Below are 26,839 nucleotides of genomic sequence, written 5' to 3'. Positions count from 1 at the left end.
AAAAAAAACTATGATTTCCATTCTTCAATCTGTAATTTAAAGAAAAATAAATGTAAATAAATATAAACAAACAAATACTTTAGAGGAATACCAAGTCATCTTTCAAAGAGAGTTTTGGTGAATGATATAGGAGCTAATACTATAAAGAATAGCAAACAAGTAGAATAATATAGTAGCTTAGTAGACATCTAGGTGCTTTGTAAGTAGTCCATTCAAGGGTAATTATTCCTTTGTGAATAACCCACATATACCTATTGTTTTACAATGTCTTCTAAAATATATAGGCTCATGTTTTATATGTGTTTTAAAAATTTTTGAACATTTTTCTCTGATCCACTGTACAATCTTGTTTTTGTATGTTTAAGTTCTTTGTTTTCCCACATTAGAATTAGTCTGTTGATGTACAATTACGTTTAGAATTATATGTTGACCACTGATCCATCAACAGAGAAAATTAGAACCATAGTACATTGTCTTTAATTCCATGAGAATGATATATATTTGCATATATAACTCTAAATTTTCTTCTACAGAGGCTAGAACCTAACTTAGGTTTATAAAATTTAAACATTTTACAGTGGGTAATAGCATCAATAGAAATGTAAAACAGAAAGATGTGTGCTATATTTGGCAGACATTAGACTTATTTTTGTAAAAGTAATTTATGTGTAGAGACAAATTACTGGAGAGGTAAAAGTATATCAAGTATTCTGTAATAAATGTAACGTGATCCCAATCATTACTAAAAAATTGACTCAAAATAAACGACATTGGATTATAAAATATTTTATAGTGTTTCTTGAATGACCACTTCCAAATACACAGTTATTCAGATCCAACTTAACAACAATTTAATTCTGAGGGACTACTACCATCAATCACAAATAACTAAAATTGATTATAAATACTAAATACCAATGACTGAACCCCGCACATAAAAAGGTAAAATGCTAACATGATTGTGATTAAATTGTGTGTATAAGCATATGTATGTAAAAAGCCACATATATAAGAATCAATATGAACAACATTCCTTCTTTAATTTTTATTTATTTACTTATTTATTTTAAAGATTTATTTACTTATTCATACAGAACTGGGGTACAGGCCAGAGATGCGGAGGGTGAGAGGATTCGCCAGGGATAGAGTGGGGAGCAGAACAGGCAGATCGACGAAGTACACTGCTGAGGGGAGCAGCGGGCGGGTCAGGAGAGGTCTGCCACGCCATGTGGATCTCCTGCAGGGCAGGCGGGGATCGAATTCATGCTGAAGTGGTTTAAGCTTCTTAGTGGTGTGCTTTAACCCGCTGTGCCTCCAGGGCCCAGCATTCCTTCTTTATGATTGGCCAATTTGATGATCAAATTTTAGATAATAGGCTAATAATGTAGTAGGCTAATAATGAAAGTTAAATTAATTATTGATGTTTTACATTATACATTAAGCTTTTAATGAAATATATGTAATTTGAATAAAGATTGTATGATGTGCTGGTGTCCGCCACTTTTCAAAGTTTATATTGCACCTCTTTGCTTTTTTCAAAGACTAATATTATTATCTGTTTCCATTAAACAGGAAAAATTTGAAAAGAATTTTCACTTTTGTAACAAAAGAAAGCAAAACTAATAGTCAGCCTGTTTTTGGAGCAGCCATTCTAGAGACAGAGAATAAATCTAGGAGCAGAAGTGACTTTACTCAGGTGATGTATTTATGCTAGTGTTTTTCTGCTAAATGTTAGTGTTTTCAGGTTTAATGTGTTATTTGATATAATATCTTTCTGCTTTGAGCATTGTTGTTTCCAGCAGCAAATGCATCTCTTCCATGGTTCCAGATTTCATCCAGCACTTGCTTCCTCTGGTTCCCTCTTAGTTTTATGCTTTATACATTTGTGATTTCATTATGAACTCATGGCTGACTTTTTATTGTTTTAACTAAATTTTTGCACTGAATTTCCTTCTTTGAACTAGTGATAGTTATTGCTTTGTTTTGCAATTCAGATTCTGACTTATACACTGGTCAGTGTTTTATGTGCGTACATATATAAAATAGTTGTTTCAATGTACATTAACATAAGGCAGTTTCTTAAACTGCACATTTTTAAAACTGTTCATAAAATAAAATAAAATTCCCTATTTCTGGAAACAGATATATTTAAAAATATTGTTTTCTTGGACAGAAGTGTCAGATAATATAAAGTATAAGGAATACAGATGAAATGCTAGATATCTACTTATAAGATCAGACATACTGACTTGTGTGTTCAAATTCTATATGTAATATAAAAAATATTTTGTTCATTTTATTATTTCATGTAATTTTTTTAGTAAAAATCCCTAGCATACATCTTTTACGTTAGTGATTTTTGTCATCACTATAGCTTAATTTCTATTTGGAAACTGTAATGAATTTCTTTAGTGAGTCATCTTCATATCAGTATAATTGTGATAGATTTTTTTTGCAAGATGAGAATTAATTTCATGCCACACTTAGTCATCTGAATAAATTTCAGAAGACATCTTTGCATTCATTCTGTTAAAGTATAACTGTACTTTAAGCATTTATTTTGCTTTTAGTAATGGTCTATAATAAAATCAATTATTGCAATTTCATATTCATATTATCATAAATCATTGAATGTGTGTTGTAATTGAGCACATTCTTTTTTACAAATCAAGCCACACAGGTGTGCTACAGAAGCAATCAATGCTAAAAATGACTATGATCTGAAATGTTTATAGAAAGTTCCTCAAACAGAGCATGGTTGTTTTAAAGTGTGTTAAATTTGAGAGCACTTTAAATTGAGAAAATTTGTAAGGACTCTCAGCAATACTTTTTGGGAAAACATCACATTTTCCAAGCAAATGTCAGGACTAAACCTACTCTTTTGTCTACATATATTCTTGAAAGGTAGAGTTGTGCTTCAAATTGCAGTTAAGCAATATATACGCATTATGCCAACTGAGTAAAACAAAAAAGGAATAAGCATTGCTTGATGTATTCAAAAATGTTTCAAGCAATTAAAATAATATTTGTTATTTTATAATTTCTCTCAGGGAGAAAGAGTGAGAAGAAATATATAACACATTACATGATGGCAACTATGTAATATAAGACAAGTTTATAACAGAAACAATTTCATCATTCTAGTTCTCCTGAGAGAACTTACTTAACATTCTCTGAAAGGCATAACTCTAGATCATGTGATCATACTCATAGCAAAAACTGGTAGAGTAGGTTTAACCTCTAATCAGATTGTATCTCATGTATTTGAAACTGGAATCGGTAGACTGAACCAGTTTATTGAAGAATAGAACCCATCTACTTTATGTCTTACATCTGAATAAATTGCAACCATGTTAACAGATCAGCTTCCAAAGTAGGAAGCTATGAAACCATTTTTTTTAAGATTTATGTTTTCATATATACAAGAACTTGGGTGTAGGCCAGAGGTGTGGGAGTTGAAGGATTCACCAGACAGAAATAGGGAACAGAACTGCTGAGTAGAGCAGCAGGCAACACAGGAAAGGTCTTCTGCACCATGTGGGTTAGCTCCCTGGCTGGGGATCAGGCTCATGTTGCAGTGGTTTGTGATAGCTTGACAGTGCTGTGTTTTAAACCCCTGGGAGACCCTGAAATTATTCTTGTTTCTATACTTGCTCAGTGGATCAGAGTTTGCCTAGATTTGTGACGTATACCTCCTTATAATAAACTTTGGATAACTTGAATAACTTTCCTATAATTAAAATTAATATTTCCCTAAAAAATTTAAAATTAAGATAATTTATTTAATTTAAACTTAATTAAAATCCATGTTTTGGATATCTTTCCTCTCTATATATCTTCTTTCTGTACACACACACACACACACACACACACACACACGGTATCTCTTCTCCCCATGAATATAAATACCTAATATGAAAAATTTTACAGGCAATTTTATGAGAAATCCCTCTAAGTCAGCAATGTATTATAAACTACACTAAAAAAAATCTGAAATATTGGCCCTCCCTGGTGGCGCAGCGGGTTAAAGCACTGCACTAAGAAGCTAAAGCCACTTCCGCATGAGTTCGATTCCCGCCTGCCCCGGAGGAGATCCACATGGCGTGGCAGACCTCTCCTGACCCGCCCACTGCCCCCCTCCACAGTGTACCTCGTCAATCTGCCTGTCTGCTTCCCACTCTGTCTCTGGTGAATCCTCTCACCCTCCACATCTCTGGCTGTACCCCAGTTCTGTATGAATAAATAAATAAATCTTCAAAATAAAATCTGAAATATTTTTCCCTTGAATAAATTTTCCCTCACGTTTTAAATTAGTTTTCAATCTGCCATTATAAGTCTCTTTAGCTGGCTATTTTAAATATGCATCTATACACTCATAAAGCTTTTTTCTTTTGTTAATATAATTCTCTTATTTTGTTGTTGTGAATTGACTTTATATATTCATTAGTCTACCAAGTTTTCTAAAATGCTATTTTATTTCCTATATATGTGCACATAACCACATATACCCACACAATGTTTCTCAATTTAATAAATGCCTGCCCTGTTCAAATATTATTCAGATGTACATTTCTCAGTAGAGTATGTAAGGCATATTAGTTAATTCAAGCAATTTCACTGTAGCCACTTGGAACTGTGACCATGTTCAATATGGCAATAAAAACATTAGATATTCAAAAGTTATAGCCAGAAAATAAGAGAGTAAAATATTTTATTTTCTATTGATTTTAGGTTGAAAATATTTTGGCTATATTGGATTAAACAAACCATATAATTAAAAATACTGATTTTTATAGACCATTTTTATGTGATTCCTTTCAAAATTTAAGGCCAGTTATATTTAATTCACATTTGTGACTTGGAAGAGAAACAGGAGGGGAGACCTGAGTTGCAGAAAAACACAAAGAAAAACTGGTGCTTGCTTCTCACCTGTAGAATTGTACCAGGGATTTGGGAACAAGAAAGGAGACCATGGCGCTGAGATGTGTAGACATACTTAGCAGAGACATATGTGTCGGAAACACAGGGGATGCTGATAATGCCAGCTGCTACCTTGATTTGTATTTTAAGTCTGCTCCTAAAATTACCTGACCCTTCCCCTTTCCTGTGTTTCTATGCGAGAAGATGTCTCAGGCTTGTGGCAAGTTTTCAGGACTCAGAGCCCCTTGCATTAAGCCAGACCTCTCTGACTGTGTATTTGCCCACAAAAGCATGGGAGATTTTGGGCGTTATATTAAAAACTTTTTATACTTTATTCTCTTCTCTATGCACACTAATCCTATTAAAGTTATTCCATACTAAGAGTGTGTTTTGTCTTTATGCATTAGATTGCAGTACTCCTTTCAAATGTGAATATTTGGGGGTCCCAATGTGTCCTTCATTCTGCACACAAAACACTATTCTAGATAATGAAGCTGAAAGATGTAATTAGCATACAATGAATATCTAGTCCAATACAATATGCAATAATAATGTACCTAAAATAATACAATGACACAGAGTGATATATTATCAATTAATGTTATTATGTTACAAGTGAAAATTGAATTTGTGTTGAAACTGGAAGGTTAGGTTGAACTTTATTGTTAATATCTAAGGCAAAATGAGTATTACACATGATGGTTAATTGACATTCAAAAAGAATATCATGTAGAATATCAATAAAATGAGGGTAGAGACATATAACTAGTTAGGTGAAATACCATGTATGTATAATATTAAAGGTCATTCTTATAGATAGCATGTTTAAAGAGGAATGGAATTCAATGGTGATTATCACCAGAGAGATCTGAATGATTCTAAGTTACTATCTCTAACTCAGAGTTGTTACTTTCCTTTAAAATTTGCTCTTGTGAATAAGTATGACTTGCTTAAATTTCTTCGGAAATTTCACACAATCCAGTCTTCTTTTTAAATTTATATGTCATTTGTTATTTCTCAGTGTTTTCAAGCATTTTTTTTTAAGGATAAAATTTGGCCATGCATTGTACATAAAGTATAAATGAAGCATGGTTACTTAGGAATTCCATAATTTCCATCTATTCTGATATTTTAAGTGCATAAAAATTTGGCCTTAAATGACCAAAGAAAAAGAAAACAACTGTTAGCGATTTCATGGTCCTGTTTTACCTCATTATCTCTTGTTGAATCTCCTACTGTTAATAAAATTGAAAAATCACGCTGAGTTGAATGTCCAATGGTCTGAATAAAATCGATTTTAGCTTTTTGTATATCTCATATTAACTTGATCATTAACAGCAATGACAAGAAATTATCATAGAAAAATTTCCTTTATGTATGTGTAATTGCTGTTTGGTTATGCTATGGATTTACCTTTTCACAATAAACAAAAGTAATGGAACTAGAGGTCAGTATCATCACCCAAAAAACTAAGGTTAGATAACTCTCAATCCCTTCATCAAAAAGCCACTTAAAATTTAGTAAGAAAATGTTTGTGTAGCTACATATATTAGATTGCAGAATTTTATTACTTAAATTTGAAGGAGATGATAAACTAAATATGTATAACTAAAAAAAACACTTTATTTTAAAAATACTTTGGAAAATATTAAAGATGGCATAACATATAAAGCTAGCATATTCGAGAAAGTAATTCTAGCTTTTCTGTATTTGGTTCAAGCATATATAATAAAACAAAAAGAAAATCTGTTTCTCTCAAGTAAATATAAAAACATGTGATCAAGTTTAAAACAATAATAAAAGGTGAAAATGATTATACTTTATTCTTTCACTCAGAAGTAGTATTTCATAGTTATAATTGTAAAACTTAATCCTGCTTCATACTTTGTACTGAATAATTTCTATATAAATTTGTAAAATATTCTGACTTCAATTCTCAGAATTGTGGTTTTAAAATCAAAGTTCAAAACCCCTTTCTTGATGCTAATTGATGAACTTGTTTTCCTGACTTGCTTTAATTTAATTAAAACCCTCCTGCTGTTTGGAATCCATTGTTTTGAAATTCTGTTTTGCACTAGGAAAAGAAAAATTACTGCAACATTGTCAGTCCTTCAGAAGATGGTCCACCAGGAAGTTAGATCCCAGTGTCCCAAAAGCTATTAAATATAGGAGTCGTGTGGCACTGATTCACCTAAGCATAGCTGCTAGAAAATTAGTTCACATTAACCTGCATTTTAAAAAGTTAGCTAGTAATACCCTTTTCTTAACACATTTCTAAAAATATGCTGATTGTGAACATAAAATCCACACATGCAAATGTCCTGGGGAGATTCTGATTCTTCTCTGGACTCCATGAGGGTTATCAAACTAGAAATGACAATTTAAAAACCACTAGTCGCAACAAATTTTGTAGCTTTTTTAAATATAGTATTGCCCGTTTTAATGATATTTACAGGGGAATTGACAAATAGATGAGCTTAAGAATTTTTATTACTCCTCTTTTTTAACTCTAATCATGCTTATTTTTGAAAAGAAATGTTATGTTTAGAGTATTCTGATTGATCTTCATGATAGAGATAAGAATAAGCAGTTTAGTTACCTGATGAGTTAAGTAAAAAATTATTTGAAAACATGAAAACTCTACACAAAATATGGTTATTATTTGACTATATGAATAAATTGTTACATGATTGCTGTTCATTCATTCATGTTGTAACTCAGTCCCTTCCCATTAATTACGAAGGTGGTAAATTGCTGGTTTCACTTCATAACAAGAAAATACTAATACTACATTTTAAAAGTTTAAAATAGTACTATTTCCCTTTTAATAATTACATAATCTTCTTTTCAGGGATCAATTTCATGTATAACCTTACTCTTCATGCTTAAGATGATGATATCTCTGAATTAGAATATATTCTTAAAATAGGCATTTTTCTACTCTCATAAATGATAAATTCTTGATTGTAAAATTCATTTTTTAATTATTTATGCATACAAAAGCTGGGGTGCAGGCCAGAGGTAAGGGGGGTGAAAGGTTTCACCAGAGACAGTGTAGACTATTTCAGACCTACTGAAATATACTGCTGAGGAGAGCAGAGGTGAGACAGAAGAGGCCTGCTGCACCATGTTGGCTAGCTCTCTGGGCAGCCTAGGATGCCACTCAGAGCACAGTGGCAATCACATGATAGCAATTAGACATAACACCTGTGTCACCAAGGAGGCCCAGATTATGAAATTTCTTAATATTCCCCATAGCCTACCTATGGTTTTAGGGGTGAAATGTCGAGCTTCTATTACAAATACTACTTTCTCATATATCTCACGTCCATTCTGTTATTACTCCCATAATAATGTACATATAATTGTGACATAAATTTTATGAACTAATGGAATTAATGTTTTGTTCTTAGATCTTAATTTACAAAGCTTTGGCTGAAGGCTAACATGGAGAGGCAAATGCACCAAGAAAAAAAAAGCATGTATGACTTACATTTCCCAGGGCAGGGCACATCCCACAACATGGGAGACAGGAAGCTTTGCCTGCAGACAGAAACAGGAACAAAATAAAGCCTGGGATGGTGCTCTCCTTAAGAGTTAACACAGTGCAGGACAACTAGGAATTTGGACTGTCTAGTTTGAGCATACCAATGGACTTTGGGCTAGAAATGTGGTTTCCAGTCACTTTTTTCTGGCCTTGCTATGATTCAGACAAGAGAAATATTGGTATGGTAGGTGAGAACTTGGTATGAAAGTAGTCTTGGATCAGGGAAGATAAGTTTCAGGCAAACAGACCTTCAGAAAAGAAATGCTTTGGCCCTGTGATGACATTTAGAATAAAATGCAGTGTAAGGATAAATGCAGCAATTTTAAGTATGGCACAAGATAAATAGAAGTGGAGTATTTATGCAGAAAGTTCTTCCTAATCTGGTTATTTCTTAAAACAACCAGAGAACCACCTAAACAAAACGAACTAAAAGACTCAACACTGTACTCACTGACTTGACATTACAATTCAGTGTAGTTTGTGACTTAAGGAGAGGATTCACTAAAACTATTTCCATGAAAATTCTTTGCCGGAAAATCACATGTGATAATTTTCACGAATTCTTTCTTTTTAAAGATTTATTTATGTACACAGAAGTAGGGTACAGGCCAGAGAAGCAGGGGCAGTGAGAGAATTCCCCAGAGACAGAGTGGGGAGCAGAATAGGCAGACTGAGGAAGTACACTGCTGAGGTTAGCAGCGGGTGAGACACAGTGATCTGGCAGGACATGTGGATCACCTCCGGAGCCGGGGATGCAACTACCACTGAAACTGCTACAGCCAGCTTGCAGTGCTGAGCTCCAACCCACTGTGCCACCAGGGAGGGCACAATCTTCAATAATTCTTAGACTAATGACTTAAGGTATATAGATAATAAATAGTGCCCTTGCTAGTGAGAACTACCACAACATATAGCTCAAGAAGGCAAAGTTGTTCCCTAGGGCCCACCATGAAGAAGTGGTCTATTGACAAGAAAGCCTGACAGTTTTGGGGAACTTTTAATTATATTTATTCTAGAAATTTAACATCACCAGAGAAAGAATCATAAAATATATTGAACATATAGTTTAAGTTAAATAAATTTATCTTTAATAAATGATGACAATATTTTCAAATTACTGAGAGCAAAAGAAGACATTACTCAATCTGTTTATTTGTAGATCTATACATTCAAAAATGCTATACACCACATAGAAAATATCCAATATTACAAAAGGAAAGACCATGGTTAAAAATAAAACATCATCTTTTGCATTATTTTTTAAAATAGGAAGCTAAAATCTCATCTCTTTTAACTCTAAAAAGAATATCACAGTGAAGTCATATTTTTTAAACAGTTAACATTTAAGTCTTTCGTATTAAGAATGTAATTATTTAAACACAAGAAAACTATATATCTGATATATATCTATATCTGATATATATCTATATATCTGACAATGAATAATTTAAATATACTTATTAATTTAATTTCCTATTTTACCAAATAATGTAAGGAGAGCTGAATCACTGCAACTATGATTACATTATGTACTGGAAGGATTTATATCATAGTATGCAGTGTAGAAAAAAACTCATACAAATATGTTGAATATTATATCAAATACAGTTACTATATCATATAGAATACCTGAAAAGGAAGAAGATAAATTGCTTCCAGGTTCATATCCAGGCAGAGCATGTAGAGAATATAAGCATCTTTTGTTCTTTAACAACTTTTCAATGATTAAATTGACATATTAGGGAAAAATATAAAAATAAATTGAAGCTAATCAAAATGTACTAAAGAAGTCTTCAGCCTCTAGATAATTAAGGAGCAATTCTTTCTTGCATAAGTGACAAATGAAGAAGGGAAGCAGACTGAAAAAAGTATGCTTTAAACCTTAATTTAAAATCCATTACTCAAACAATAGACCTGATCATTGTTGAAACCTTCTCCATGTAGGGTATGCATTTTGTTCTCTTTTAAGCATTCTATTTTTTTTTTCTACATCAAATAGAGTTAATAATAATCTGTAACATATGGATAGCTAATTGTACCAAATGGCGATGGCAGTGTTAAGCTTAACAGAACATGGTGTGAGTATTAAACAGTCATAGACTTAATTTAGAACTGTGTTTCCTGCCTTGCGAGTAGGGCAAAAGGGGCACATTTAATACTTTCTAAACAAAAAAAAAGAAAATATATTATTTTAATCTTTCTCAGTTATTTTTTAATTTTTATAGTTTCTCCTTTCAGAATTGCAAGAATAAAATTTATCAGTATAATCAATAGACATCTCAAGAAGTCAAGACAGTGCAAGTAACCACAGGTTTCATACCCTATTTGACATGAAATTTTGTTATTTAATATAGTAGAACAGTATTATATTCATTACTATCACTTAACTATTTTTCATTTATACCAATATATATTTCATACTTCAATATACATTGGCTAGTATGTTCTGCATTTCTTCAGCAAAGTGTGATAGTGAGCAGTAACGGAATGACTAATTGTTAAACCAAGAATATTAAAATTTATCTGATGTTTAGATAAAATTCAAAAAAAGATATAATTGCAACTACTGTGCATTGTTAAATACATTCAAATTTTATAATAATCTGTAAAATATGAAGCAGTTATGCTCACTGAAGATATCTTTGGCACACACACAAAAGAAAACCACAAAATTTCTCTTGTGAAATTATATATACAGGTGCCCACACTTTTCAATGTTCCATGTGCTGCCACATCACTTTATATATAAAGTGTTCTCATATATATATATATATATATATATATATATAGAGAGAGAGAGAGAGAGAGAGAGAGAGGGAGAGAGAGAGAGAACAAACAAAAAAAATTCCCTATTCCTCATATCCTATCCCCATACAGGATACCAAGTATCTCCGGGAAGAATCAGAGTGTGGACTGGAGAAGTGGGCATGAAAAAAAATTCACCAGGGACAGATTGAAGAACAGAAAATGTGAATTTATTGAAATAAACTGCTAGGAGATGCAGTGAGTGAGATAGGAGAAATCTTCATCTGCCACTTCACCTTCATGAAGGATCTACATTATAAACTGTTTCACTAACATAAGGAAATGTGATGAGTGAGGATTTCCACTTTTAACACAATAGGTGAAAAACAAAAACACCACTCAACTTTGTTTTCAGGCGTCATTCCAGAGACATTGAGCACCTTGATGAGTTAGAGTGATACCACTAGCTCCTTTATAAGGAAACTATTTTATATAGGCTTTGCATTTATCATATCATTTCTGCATTCATATGCATTAGTGTTATTTTGTGGCTTGTTATTTGGTATGATTTGATAGGTTATTTTTGATGTCTGGAAAAGTTAATTTTTTTGTTACCAAATAAATTAATGGTAACTGTGTCTTCCATTATGCCATTTTTGTTTACCAAAGGTTTCACAAGAAAATCCTGCTTTCAGGCAGTGGGAAAACCAGTATTTCAAAATCTACATTGCCCAGAAAACATAGAAATTCACATCACAAAGAAATCTGGATTTAAGATAAGCTCTTTTGATTTATTTTTATTTAAAAATTATAAGGAAATAATAGAAAATGTTAAAATGTCACTGTAAATATTGACAAAATTTCTCAATAAATTCAGTCTTTTATATGTCACTCACTATTAATACACCAGGTTTGACAAACTGAAGAAAAGTATATATTAGATTACATGCAAATTGAGCTCTTAATATTGCTTTGTGTTTTGAAGTATTCAAGTATTTTAATTACTATGTTTCCCTGTATTCCTGAATATTTTAAAATCTTGGTATTTTTAATTGTCAAATGTGCCTTATGTTAAGAAGATTAAATGTGTTTAGAATTTGACAGAAAATTATTTCAATAATATTTGAACAATTCTTCAACAAGTTACTTAGCTTATTTATTTATTTTGACTTAACTGATAATGTAGAACCTGTGGCTCTTTGAAAATAAGTTAAGTAAGAAAGCTTTTTCTATGTGAATTCAATAAAACTATCAATTATGACAGCATATTTACAAATATTTGGCAGATGATTTTTTTTTTACTTTTTAATAATGTTGGATTTTAGATTAAAACCTTTGCTTTTAAAAACAGAAAAATAAAGAATGCTTAGTCACTCAGAACCTATAATGAGAATTAAAACTGGAATATAAAGTCATTTTCTGATATTTCCCTCTCAATATTATTTTAGTTTGGCATAACAATGTATGCAAAGGTAATTTTAAAAATCAGTAATACTAAAGAGAAAATGTTTGCTTTGTTTTAAAAAATATGTTTTAAAAACTTAATTCTTAGTTAAGAAAGACCCTGGAAAGAAAGATGGGACATAACTGTTAAATTCCTAAGATCTAAGATTTTGTAATAAATTTCCTTATATAGTCTTATCTTCAAAATTGACCAGTCTCATGAAACACAGACTATATGACTGACAATATCTTCTTCGGATGGTATTCTAAAAGCAGTATTTCCAAATATGATTTCTCTATTAAATTCTACTAAACATTTTTTTTTCTCCTGGCCTTCATATCAATTTAGAAATTACCATTAATTAGCCACAACTTATTTACCCTTGATTATCCTTATTTCTTTGTGCCACATAACTTAAACCATTGATTGGTGAACCAAATATCCTATGGAATGTATAATCTGTTTAATTATATTGGATATTTTTTCCTCCTTACAGACTAGTCCAAAACACAAATGATTCACCTAACAGTGGCAATTACCATGTTTTTCCTTCCACATTTGTTAATCCAGAAATCATTCCTGGTATGACAGTCAAGAGTTGCTTCCATAAAACCTTCATAGCTAAACCCTTATCTCACCTAGGATGGCTTCAATTATATCACTACTTTTAAAATATATTCTCACCTATACTAGTCAGTGCTTATTGAGAATAAATTGTGGTAAGTAAAAGACAGAACGACAAAATAGCTAGGAAAATGCTTATAGTGTCACTGATAGAATGACTTGAACCAAGATTCTGGCAGTGAAGGTGTTGAAAAGTTGTCAATTCTGTTCCAGTTTTGAGAAAAGCAACAAGAAGAAACCCTGGTGACTGGAATAAAAGTGACAGATAATAAAAAAGAATGAAAAATAACTCAATTTTGGAAAAATGAGTCCAATAAAACAATATTATATGAGATTATAGGTACCACTAAATTGGATTTAGTGTTACAGAAATTAGGCATTTACTTTAACATAATTTTTACGACTCTGTGAGATATTAAAATGTATACATTACATAGGTTTTAGAATTATGTGCTTCTAGTTCAAATAAGAGATATATAATTGTTACACATTAACTGTTCTTCCAAATTTCATTTAATAAAATCCTAGTTTAAAATATATATTGGGCCCTCCCTGGTGGTGCAGCAGGTTAAAGCACAGCACTATGAAGCTAGCCACAGCTACTTCTGTGTGAGTTCAATCCCCAGCATTGGAGGTGACCCACATGGCACATGAGTTAATCAAAAGGCATATTAAGGCCTTTATATGCAGTGGGTTTCACTGCAAGGAGGGAACACTGCTTTCATGGATTCTCTAATTTTACAGTGAGTGGAAGCAAATCTGCTCTCTGTATAGGGGAAGAAGACATATCAACATCTCTCAAACAAGCAACAAACAGCTTGCTGTTGCCAGAAACACTAAAATATGGTTTAGTTAAAGAGCAATAAAGGTCTTGCATTGTTGGCAGAGTTAGTAAGAACTTGCAGGGCATCTTGGGATCTATGGAAGGTTGCTTGTAGGGACACTTAACAACTCTTGATATTAGACTTCCAGGTAAAGTGCCAACTCAAACTAAAAGAACGTTAAGATAGACTGATAAAAGTGTTAACTGACAAGATTACCTTTGAATGGACATTAATCACCACTGAGAAAGACAAAAATAATTGCACACAAGTTATTTTACTAGATAAAGTATGTGAGGGAGATAATAGGTATAACATCATATCCAAAGAGATGTCATTTACTATTAACATAAATATTATTTTAGGCTCCATATACAGAAACCAACTTTTTTAAAACATCATAAATCTTCCTCAGATGTTCTTTATTACTTTGCTACAAAATTGCTTTTGGAAAATTTTCAGAGTTATTATCTGGGAATTAACTTGCACATAGCAGACCAAAACCTTAAATGTAATTTAGAAACACTTCAAAATGAATAATAGCTATTTTATATTGAACAAAATATATGAAAACATTTAATGTATGGCATTTTTTAATACCATTCACTAATAAAAAATGTCATTACATTCTTTTCAGAGGAACATTAAAATATTCTGCAAATAAACTGGCATTCTATCTCTTGTGAGCAATTGTTAGGATCACTCTAAACAGTTTCTAAGTTGACCAAACTGATCTCTCCACAGATAAAGTACATAATGTAGTTTCATACAAACCAGACTGGAAAAGCAGATTTTTTTTTCTTATTTCATATAAAAGATTGCAGAATATTAAAAAAAAATGAATGAACTAGATACCATACAGAATCAGTTATCAGTTTAAATATACCATCATATTGTTAAAATTTAAGATATATACAATATTTATAGTTAGCATTATGAAGACATTTAAATTTTAATTTTGGATTGAATTTTTAATATTTATTTGATGAAACTCAGAATAACAGCTAAATATTTCTAATTTTATAATGCAATTTTATATGATAGTAAATTAAAGAAAGCTTCAGGTAAAAGGGCAAGAAAATGTTATTAATATAAATTTGTTATTAATTTTCATTAATTGATAAAGGAAATGACAAAAAATTTACAGTTTAGATAAACATAACTTGTGATTTTAAAATTTTAAAGAGAAGGATGTAAAAGATGTTTGCTGAAATGAATGGGTTAAAAAGTGCATTAAAAGCATTATTCATTGATTTGTTCACGCTGCCAAAATTGATAAATTTTAATTTAACAATTTTAGGTTTGATGTTTCACATTATATGTTAATATCCTAGTTACTTATATGACTTAAGTTTTTTGTTTTTTTTTAAAAGATTTATTTATTTGTGCATACAGAACTGGGGTACAGGCCAGAGGCTCAGGGGCGGTGAGAGGCTTCACCAGAGACAGAGTGGGGAACAGAACAGGCACATCGACGAAGTACACTGCTGAGGGGAGCAGCGGGCGGGTCAGGAGAGGTCTGCCATACTATGTGGTCACCTCCGGGGCAGGCGGGAATCAAACTCATGCGGAAGTGGCTTTAGCTTCTTTGTGCTGTGCTTTAACCCGCTGCACCACCAGGGAGGGCCATATCTACTTTTAATATTCTGAGAAGCCTCCAACCTGCTTTACACTGGGGTAGACCAGTCTACACTCCTATATCTAGTTTATAAGGATTCTTTCTTTTCCACATTTTACCATAAATGTGCATCTTTATTTTGAGGCCCTCAATTGTATACATTTAATCCACTTGACTATCCTTGTGTTAGTAATCCAGATTCTTATTTTTAAGTTTTGTAGAAAATGCTTGTCCAATTATCTTTTCCTTACAATTTTAACATACAAGTGAACTTTTAAAAAATATCTTCAATATAAAATATTTTTATTTATGTTCTTTAATGGCAAAGGTCTTAAAACTTTAACTGGCATGTAGTGACTTTTTTACATGATTATGATGCATATATTCTTTCTTAATGTGGAAAGTGATGGATGATTTCTTCCACATATGTGAAGTAGATTGAACAAACAAGGTTAGATGTAAAACAGCTTGTAATCAAAAGAAAATCTTTGTTCTTTGTTAAAACGTTCATTTAAGATTTATAGATTATGAAATGATTACCCATTCCATACAGAGTAAAAAATGACAAACAAGAGAAAATCGTTTTAAAATGTCATCCGGTAGGAAATACAATCTACAGAGGAAACAAGAGACTTATCAGGGCACAGTGTGCAGTCTGAACTCTTAATTAATTTACAAAAAAAAACATAAGTAATTTAAAATTCTGTGTTAGCTATAAAACAGTTTGGAACCACAGAGACAGCTTGCATATTTGTTACTATACCAAAGTTACTTGATAAATCAATTAAGAGACTCCATTATTTTCATAAAGCATTCTTTGGAAAGTTTATGTTATTTAAAACTTGAAATGTAAACAATTCCTTGAGCATAAGAGAATAATATTTTTCATGCAGTTTAACCTAAACTTTTTACTGAGTATTTAAAAAATACAAACATGCATTATATAAATGTTCCACAAGATTCTCGGTTTTGAACTGGGATATTATACACCTGTTTAATAGTGTTCTACATATCGCTTCCTGAAAATATAAACATTTAACTCTGCCAATCCCTGCCTATTGATTTAGTTATTCTATTAAACTTAGAACTTCATTCAATAATTAACCAATGTGCTATTCTTCATCAAGAAATATCATATTCAGTTAGAAATGAAATACTTAAAGAACTTTCTGTTCTCTATGCATATTTGTCTTTGAATTTGAGATGAATAGTAGTTATTTACAAGGGAAATGATTAAGATTCAGTATTGTGACACAGCATTAGATTGAATAAAACCCATCAGTGACTTCCTGATTAAAAAGATACTGAGCTAGAGATGAAGTTATCTATGCATAGTTTTGGGTAAAGCCACTAAGCATAAATCTTATAAAAACTCTGTTCTCTGAAATGTTTTTTAAAAAAATATATATATATATATATGAATGTACACACACATATATATATATGAATGTACACACACATATGAATGTGCACACACATATACATACATACATACATACATACATACATATATACACACATACACACACACACACACACATACACATATAGAGCTCTCTCTGATGGTGCAAACGGTTAAAGCAGCACATTATGAAGCTCTCCGAAGCCACTGAAGTACGAGTTTGATCCCTGGCCAGGGAGCTGACCCATATGCCATGGCACACCTCTTCTGACCGGCCCGCTATTCCCCTCAGAACTTAACTTACTTTAATACAAAGTAGCATGCTATATACCAAAGTAAAGTTATGTTCTATTTACAACATTTGGATTTATCCCACAATAACAGCACTGAATAATTTTAATCCACACTAATGAGAACATTCATAGCATATTTATCAGTTCCTAAATAGTCATGTACCAGCCAATTACTACCATTGCATTAGACCTTCTAAACTGTGGCTCTGGTGATAATCATAGTTCCTTGATTCTCCTGAGTTTGCACCTTTCAGATTGTGTGTTGTATGATGAGGTACTTCGCCCAACTCATTTCTCTTTTTGAACTACTTCAATGCCACTGACAATACAGTGCATTTTTGTTTGTGTGTTGATTTTATTGGAGAACAGAAAGGGCAGGCTTATTGCAATACCCTGCTAGGCTATAAGACAGGAGATATACATCTATGCCTGTGTAGAGAACTTGACTCAAATTGTTTTACATTACACTATTATTAATTTGCCCATGGAGACAATTAAATATGAACCACTATGCTAGTTTATGAAGACATAGTAACTATTTTAATCATATATTTATCTAAATAGTTAAATAAATGTTAATGTATGAAAATCAATTTTAATGACATTAATGAGAATTAAAAATCTTGTCTGTAGATACAAGAATGGCCATAATCATCATTCAAATTAACAAATATTGAGTGTGTCATAAATGTCAGCTACTATTACAGGTGCTTAAGGTATATTAGTAAGAAAAAATAAATATATAGTGTTCTGTTCTGAGGAGTATACATAAAATGAGATTACTGATGTTATTACATATTAAGACATGAAAAAGTAGGGGAGCTATATATATTTACCATTAAATTATATATTAATATATTTTATTACAGATTTTATCTCACATTTATATCATAAACTTTAAAAAAGACATTAAAACAGAATACTAGTCTCGGCTACAGGTTGTATATAATTTGGAAAACTACTTGCTCAATTTATGAGGCTATCATTTAATAAACTTTCTAATTTTTTAATTAAGGAAATAAAAATTTATATCAAACATGTAGGTATGTTTTATTATGTTCTGATATTTATAAGAGTTCAGCACTCTAAGGGTTCAGAAAATTCAAATGCATTTAAAATAATGATGATTCTATTATACTCATATTGAGTTTGATTTACTTTTGATACTGACCATATGTATGTTTTCAATATTAAAATGTAAAAATCAGTTCCAAAGCTTTTCATAGGATAAAATAATTGACTCATAAAACTTTACAAAAAATGTTTAATTTACACAAAAAATATAAAAAGCACTTTCTAACTGGAAAGAAAAAAAATATTTGCATTATTTAATAAAATTCTCAAATTGATGGAGATTCTCTCTTATTAGCTCATTGATCTGCCCACTCAAATGTTTAGAATTTAATTTGGGTGCATTTACAACACTGCCAACCAGCAAAATTATAGTAAAATAACTCTAATATTTCTGAAAAAGACCTGCTAATATTTATCTTTGTGGTATTTCCTTAGATTTTTTTCAAATACAGTAACATAAATTTATTCTAAAAATAGAATTATTAAAAGTGTAAGCATAGGAAATGATTCTTAAAGGAAGAAGACAAAGTTACCAATATAAATGTGAATACTAAGAATGGACGACAGTAACTAAATAATTTATACTATACAATGCATTATAACTATCAAAATAATTCTGCAGGAAGACTTTTTATTAATTTGTTCATATAATTTATATCACTACATTTCTCTTATGGGCTAGAGATAATACTAGGTGTTGGACATACAATGGATTATATAAAAATAGATGTAATTTTAAAATACTAAGGAAATCTGTATCACAAAGGAGTAAGAGTTGAATTGAGCTAGGAGATATGAGCTGGGTTTTTATGCAATGTCCCTTTAAGGATAATTTCTTTGCATCTGATAATTTTATAATGCTATTGTACATAATATAGTAATATTCTGCTATACATAATTTTACACAATATAGCAAACTAAAATTACTATAAGATGAAAAATTAATGTTGCACTTAAGTTTCACATACATCCACAATAGCATTATCAATTAAAGTATTTAGTTTATAAAGCATTTGTAATTATACAACAGCAAAACCAGCCTACATCTGTTTCAAGAAAATATATGGCAAATTTCAGGTTCAAGAACTATATCTATATGTATATTTATTTGAGAAAATAAAGAGAAACATTTATTTTGATAAATGTCCTTCCAACATTTAATAACTATTTTAGCCAACACATACCAATTAAAATACAATAAATCTTCATAGACTTAATAAGACATTATTTTATTTGTTTTATTCTCTAAATAAAAAATAAACATTACTTCATTTCTAATCACCAAGATGGCTTGACAGAAACATTAACCTCAGTAGAGATAATGATCATACTCACTGGACAATCAACATGCCAATGTCCTAAATACTTCATGCATCAACTCATAATTTCCACTATCTTTCTGTAAGATAGGAGATACTGACAAATATGCAAAATAATCAAACAGCATATTGATTTTGTTGTTTCATTAGGCAGAATACAAAGAATACAAGTGTGGTTTACTGGTGGTTCTGGCTGTTGATAGTTCTAGTTCTTGAAGACTAACTTTTTATATATGCCAAAAACTGCCTAACTGGGATTTTTTTCTCTATAAGTTAGTTTCCTTAAAAAAGAAAATTTATTCTAATTATAGAAGCCAGTAGTTACTATAATTGCATAGGCTATTGTTAGAACACCTATCAGAAAATAATTGGTTTTCATACGATTATAATGTAAAGACATGCTTAATGTTTTATATATCAGTAGCAATGTGTGTTTTTAAATTTAGATATTTAAAATATTTTAGTTTTTCAACTATTTCACTGTAATCAAACAATTCCCAAAAACAGAAAAGGAGGCAAAATATACAAACATTTTTATGAAGACATTATTTTGATTCAGAAACCATACAAAGGCATAACAAGAAGTTGAAACCTATAGACTGGTATCTTTGATGAGTATTAATGCAGAATCCCTTAACTTGGGCCTTTGAATAACATGTTGAATTGCTCCTAAAAAAAATCATATAAAAAGTCAAACAATAGAAATGTTAACTTTAAAAAAATTTCAGAAACATGCTTGACTCTTGGCTCACTTCTTTTAAGATACATGACTGTAAACTGGCCTCTCTCTCCTCTTTTAAACTGTGGATAAGAGTCCTGACCTCTTGAGAAAGATGAAAAATGGATATGAAAAACTGTATACAGTGCTTTGAGTTTGATACAAATAAGGCACATATGGTAGATGTAATGACTTCTTGTAAAAGATGATAGTATTGGGGACAGATTTTCATGGTAAGTAAATGAACATTGTGATTAAAACTGTGTTAAGATGGATTATTTTTTAATAATCTAACAATGGTTCTAATTGACCCTGCTTTGCTGTTCATTAGGTGTGTATTAGGGAAGCTTCTTTCAAATAGATCTGCCTATATAATCATTATTTTACCCTGAGTTAATTTTTTGTTAATGTAGCTTGAAATATGAATCTGGTGAATAATGTCTTTTAGTTTTATTGCCAAGAGTTCTGAGAATATTCCCAAATTTTCTTGGCAAATGGAGTGTGGCTCCATAAGGTCACAAATTTAACACTTTGGTATAAAGAAAGGGAAAAAAATTATATATAATTATAAAATTTGCAATTATATTCTAAAAATTAAAGTTCCCATAATTTTGTTAATTGCAAGTGAACTTTTATATTTATTGAATACAGCATTTATATAAACAGCATAGAAAATAAAAATAAACTTAATCTCTGCATTTGCAATATGATTACATATCCTTTCCATTTTTGAGTATATTAATGATTGGTAGCTCATTATTATTACATGCTTTCAAAAAATATTTCCTTGGATGTTTCCTATTTGCTATAACACTATATCCCAGAGCCTTTTTGTATTAGTGTATGTTTATGGTGTTTCTGGTAGCTCATTGCAACTGAAGTTCCAAGTAACAAGTTGTACTTGGACTCTAGAATTAAAGTGAATTTTGACACTAATACCTAGAAATAGAATCAGGTTCCCTAGGTTAACTGTTCAGTATTCCAACACTTCCCTCTAGTAGACTCTAGCTAAAACCCCAGGTAAGCCCTAAGCATTTACCTGTGCTTCTAAATAATAATCTATAAGTTAGAGACCCCAAAATGACTTCCTCAGACCAAGTGGCTGTAAGTCAGAGGTTCTCGGAATACCCTCTTCATTCTTGATTAATTTTCCAGTGTTATATTGAACGCAGGAATCCTATCAACTCCCTAGATACCAATTTATCATAAAACATGTTATCACTCATGAAGTGATATACAGGTTAAGGTATGGGGGGGAAAGCATGCCTTCTTCAGACATGCCAGTTTACCCATTTGGTAGTTCTCTGAAGTATCCTAGTCCTTGGGGTTTTAATGGAGGTATTATTATATAAGCATGACTAATTAACTTGTTGACCATTTGCAACTGAACTCAATGTCCAGAGCATCACCCCTCCCTGGACGTTGGGGGAGGGAAGGGAATTTCTAAACCTCTAACCACAGGATGGTAGATTGGTTTTCCTGGCAACAAATCCACATCCTTAGGTTTTTCCCAAAGAGTCATTTTATTAGTATAACAAGAGACAACTTTAACATTTTCAACACCAGGATATTACAAGACTTTGGAAAAGGTATAATACTATTTGTGTGTGTGTGTATAAAATAACATAATAGCATATGTAAAATAACATAATAGCATTCACACAATATCTCAATATATGAAATTATATTTCATGCTTTTGAACAGCATATTGAACTTAGTTGACACAGTTGTAATATAACTTTGAGTTAGAAATGACAAACTCAGTAGAATAATTTTAGTCAGCTTTGCAAAAGCTGTAGAAATGTCCAAGGATTTAAGTTTGAAGTATCTGTGTACTTTTAACTTTACAATGTTCCTTAGGACAAATACTTTTATTTACTTCCTAACAAAATTTGACGCAAAGTGTTCTTGAAATGCATAAAATGAAAAACTAAATTTTTAATTCAAAAAAGCAAAACAAGTCTACATCTTTTTGTTTTAAATTGTAAAGAGAATGGATTGAATGGCATATGCATTTTTAAGACATACACACACACACACACACATATAATTTATTTATTCATACAGAACTGGGGTGCAGGCCACAGATATATTGAGATATTGTGTGAATGCTATTATGTTATTTTACATATGCTATTATGTTATTTTATACACACACACACAAATAGTATACAGGTGCGAGGCTTCACCAAAGACAGAATGGGGAGCAGAACAGGCAGAGTGATGAAGTACAATGCTGAAGGGAGCAACAGGCAAGGCAGGAGAGGCCTGCTGCACCATGTGGGCCACCTCCTCGACAGAGGATCAAACTTGCTCTGAAGCAGCTGCAGCTAGATTGCAGTGCTTCACATTAACCCTGCACCACCAGGGAGGGCCCTATTATATGCATTTTTAATAATGGTTTGTTGATTTTTTTTTTATTATTACAAATCATTTTTGACTACTTTCTAGAGAAGGAATCAGTATTAGAAACAAAAACATTTTATGAGTTACTAACAATATTACCAAAAAAATAAATAAATAAATAAAGATATCAAAGAAAAAAGATTGTTGCCAGACCAAGTTAAAATGATAATGTCTTTTAAGTACAGCTCAAGAATCTTTCAACTGAGATTTCTGCTTTTATAACACAGTCTGAGTGGCATGTAACCTTACATGCGACAATATAACACAGTATTTTAGCTGAAATATCTGAAAATAACTGTTCTCAAAATCAAAGTGAAAATTGCGAATAAAAATATCAACACTTTCTGAATAGAGCATACTTATTTATAGAGCCTATAATTTGCAAAAGTTTTGAGGCAGTATCTATTCTACTCTGTTCCTTTAGCTTCAGGGAATGTCCAAATAATGACATACTGCACTTTTTTAAGCAAATTGGTAAATGTATATGAATTTAGTGAGCCCTCTTTTTTTTTGCTATCTTCCAGAAACAGTGTAACAGTTTACGAATAATAATTTCTGGATATAATAGCCTTTTTTGACTGTTTATGTGTCTGTTTCCCTGAAGAATATTTGTTAAAAATGGATTAATATAAATATATTAATATATCGGACCTCTTTAAGAATGTATGTAATTCACATGCTGTAATTATGTGAGAGAATATTAACTAACATTGCAACCATAAGATAACAGGGGAAATATCATGCAATCAATTCTAGGAAAGGGAATATATTCTTTGGAGTGTTCACTTATACTAATACTGAAAATACAAATATAATTTTTAAAGTATTAAAATATTAATGTATTTATAAAAGTAAAATTGTATGTTTTCATTATCTTAAGAAACTTTAGTAAAAAAATTATAACTAACCAAGTGAACTAATTATGCCAGTGAAGGCATTTTGAGGAGAATTTTACTTGCCAGGAAAAAAGAGCCAGTGAAACAGAATATGTGAGCAGGTGGAAAGGAGGAAATAATTCAAGTCACCCAGAGAGCATGTCTAAACCACCCAATTCCTGAGACAAATGGTGCTTTAGCTGCATACTGATGTTTTGGGAAATGCTGAGTTACGAGGGGAATTAATCTTTTGAGAATGCCTGGGGAGTTGAAGTCACTGGTTTCCAACCTGGGCTCAAAATGTTCTACTCTTGCCCCAGTAATCCTGACCCTCAATCCAACTTTCAAGCTTCTTTGCCTTTGCAGTGACAAAACAGACAACTGTCCGGAGTAGGAAAAACAAACAAACAAACAAGCAAACAAACAGCTCCTTTGTTTTCATGAAGGAAATCCTTGAGAAGGGGTCAGGTGGGTTCCACAGTGACACATTCCAAGCCGTAAGTAAACCTGTATTTGTGGCTTTTGAGTACTCAGATAACTGCTTGTAGAATCCATTGTAATTCTTCCCATGCACCCTACACATTTTATGGATATAATTTGTTACTGAAAAATGGTTGTGGTGAAACTGATGAGAAGGCTCGGAAATTAAAACACACACACACACATACACATACAACAAACAGGGATTAATCATTTTTTTTAAAAAGAGTTTGCATGATTTAATTAAATAATATTCATTATATTCTAGGAAAGCTATTTTATTATTGAAAAAAACATTAGTTAGGTTTCAGGTGAACACATGCATACCAACATTTGTATATACAATATTAGAACTGTCACTAAAATTCTGGTTTTCTTCTACAAACTTATAGTTGGCCACTTAATCCAATTTACTTCCTTCTATTCTGAGAATCCCTATTTTGTTATTAATAGTCTGTTTTTTTTCTTTTGCTAATGCATTTGTCTTTGTTCTTTCCTACAGATTAGCAAGATCATACAATGATTTTTCTCTGCCCAGCTTACTTCACTAAATTGAATGTTTTCTAGAGTCCCACATAATTGTAAATGTCAATATTGTATTTTTATATATACAAATATGCATGTATATGTATGAAAATGGGTAGTGTTTTATTGTGCTTATATATGTTACATTTTTTTTTTATAAACTATCATCAGTGTATATTTAGGTTGTTTCCAACTTTTCATTACTGTGAAGAGTACAGAGACGAAAAATTCTCTTTGAATCAATGTTTTCATATTTTTGATAAATACCGAACAGTGTAATAACTGGACCACATGATGTCTCTAGTAATTATTTTTAGAAGTCACAATAATATTTTCCTTAATGACTACACCAATTTACATTCCCACTTACAGTGTTAAAGAGTTCATTTTTCACATCTTAACAAAACTGTTTGCTTTTGGTAATAACCATTTTCATAGGTGTGATTTGGTATCTCATTTTGGTTTTCATTTTCATTTCTCAAAGAATAAGAGATGCTGAGCTTTTTTAAATAAAACTATTGGTCATCTGTATGTCTTATGAAAAATATCTATTCAGAACATCTATGTATTTTTTAATTGCATTGTTTGTTTTGATCATGTATATGTATTCTTTATATTTGTTATTAAATTCTATGTGACATATGGTTTGCAAATGTATTTCTCCACTCAATTCAAATATGCTTCCTTTTGTTTTAAATGTGGTAACTTTTATTGTGCAACATCTTTCTTAATTTTGATACAGTCCCACTTGTTTAGTGATGCTAGTCTTTGGAGACATTATCTACTAAGACATTATCAATAAGAACACGTGTGTTCTTTCGTGTGTTTTATAGTTTCAAATTACTGATTGACTACATAGAATGTGTAAATAAAGGAGAATCATCAAAGATGACCATTTGCTAAAATGGAAAAATATAGGAAGCAGGATTTCAGAAAAATTAGTTTTATGTATAGATCTTGATGCATGTTACATATTGAAGAGGAAATACTAAGTAGACTAAATTAGTTTGTAGTTCATAAAAGAATCAGATTATTGATGATATGGTGGGACTACATTCATCACCTCATGATTAATTATAGACATCAATTCCTAGAGAATGTCAACATTTAGAAATTAAAGTGAAGCAAAGGAAATTAAAATGTAGTCAATGAGAAAAGGAGAAAATAAAAATGTTTCCAGGATGAAGACAGGATAAGTACCATCAATTGTTGCTGAACAGTGAAAATAAAATGAGAATTGAGAAATGACCAATAGCCACTGGTTGGTAATAAGGATGCTATTAATGATAACAGCAAGGTAATTTTTTAGTACAGTTGTGGAAATGAACTCCTGATCATAATTGGTCAAAAAGAAAATGGTTGGTTAGGAAGTAGGGAAAGGAAATTTAATTATCAGAACTTAACTATACTATTAAAAAGACTTGAACATCTTATTCAAATAAGACTAGCAACAACCAAGTATGAATATGACTTAATAGAATTAATTTCCTCACATGAATCTTATTAGTGTATTTGCTTCCTCTCATGTTAATTTTGTTCCAGAAATTATGCACTTAATTTAATGCACATGTGATAATACTAGCTTTGAAGATAATGGATGCATAAAAATAAATTCTTAAGACAATATGGCCCAACAAAAAATATACACAAATGCTTGTTCTTTTGAAATATGAAAATTTAGAAAAAAATTATAAACAATTCAGAAAAATTTCTTTGAAAATTTCAAATGTGGAAGCAAAGATAGCTTAGACATCAACTTCTAAACAAAGACTTATAAACTAAGTAAATTATGAAAGAAGTGTTATTTGAGAAGTCTGTTTGCTCTTAACAACAGCTTAAGTATTCCCATTCATGAATGGCATAGCATGCACTTTTATATTTCAATGACTGGCATTAATTTTATTGAGCATAAAAGAGCAGACTGAACATAGAGTCATTTGTGCTTAGCCTCAGACCACCGGAGACTTCATTATACTGTAGTTTCTGGTCTCCTGAAATAGAATATTAAGCCAGTGAATCAGAAATCA

Source organism: Condylura cristata, unplaced genomic scaffold (assembly GCF_000260355.1).
Source record: "Condylura cristata isolate star-nosed mole 26May11 unplaced genomic scaffold, ConCri1.0 scaffold00012, whole genome shotgun sequence".
Classification (NCBI taxonomy): domain Eukaryota; kingdom Metazoa; phylum Chordata; class Mammalia; order Eulipotyphla; family Talpidae; genus Condylura; species Condylura cristata.
This window is presented reverse-complemented; position numbering follows the sequence as displayed.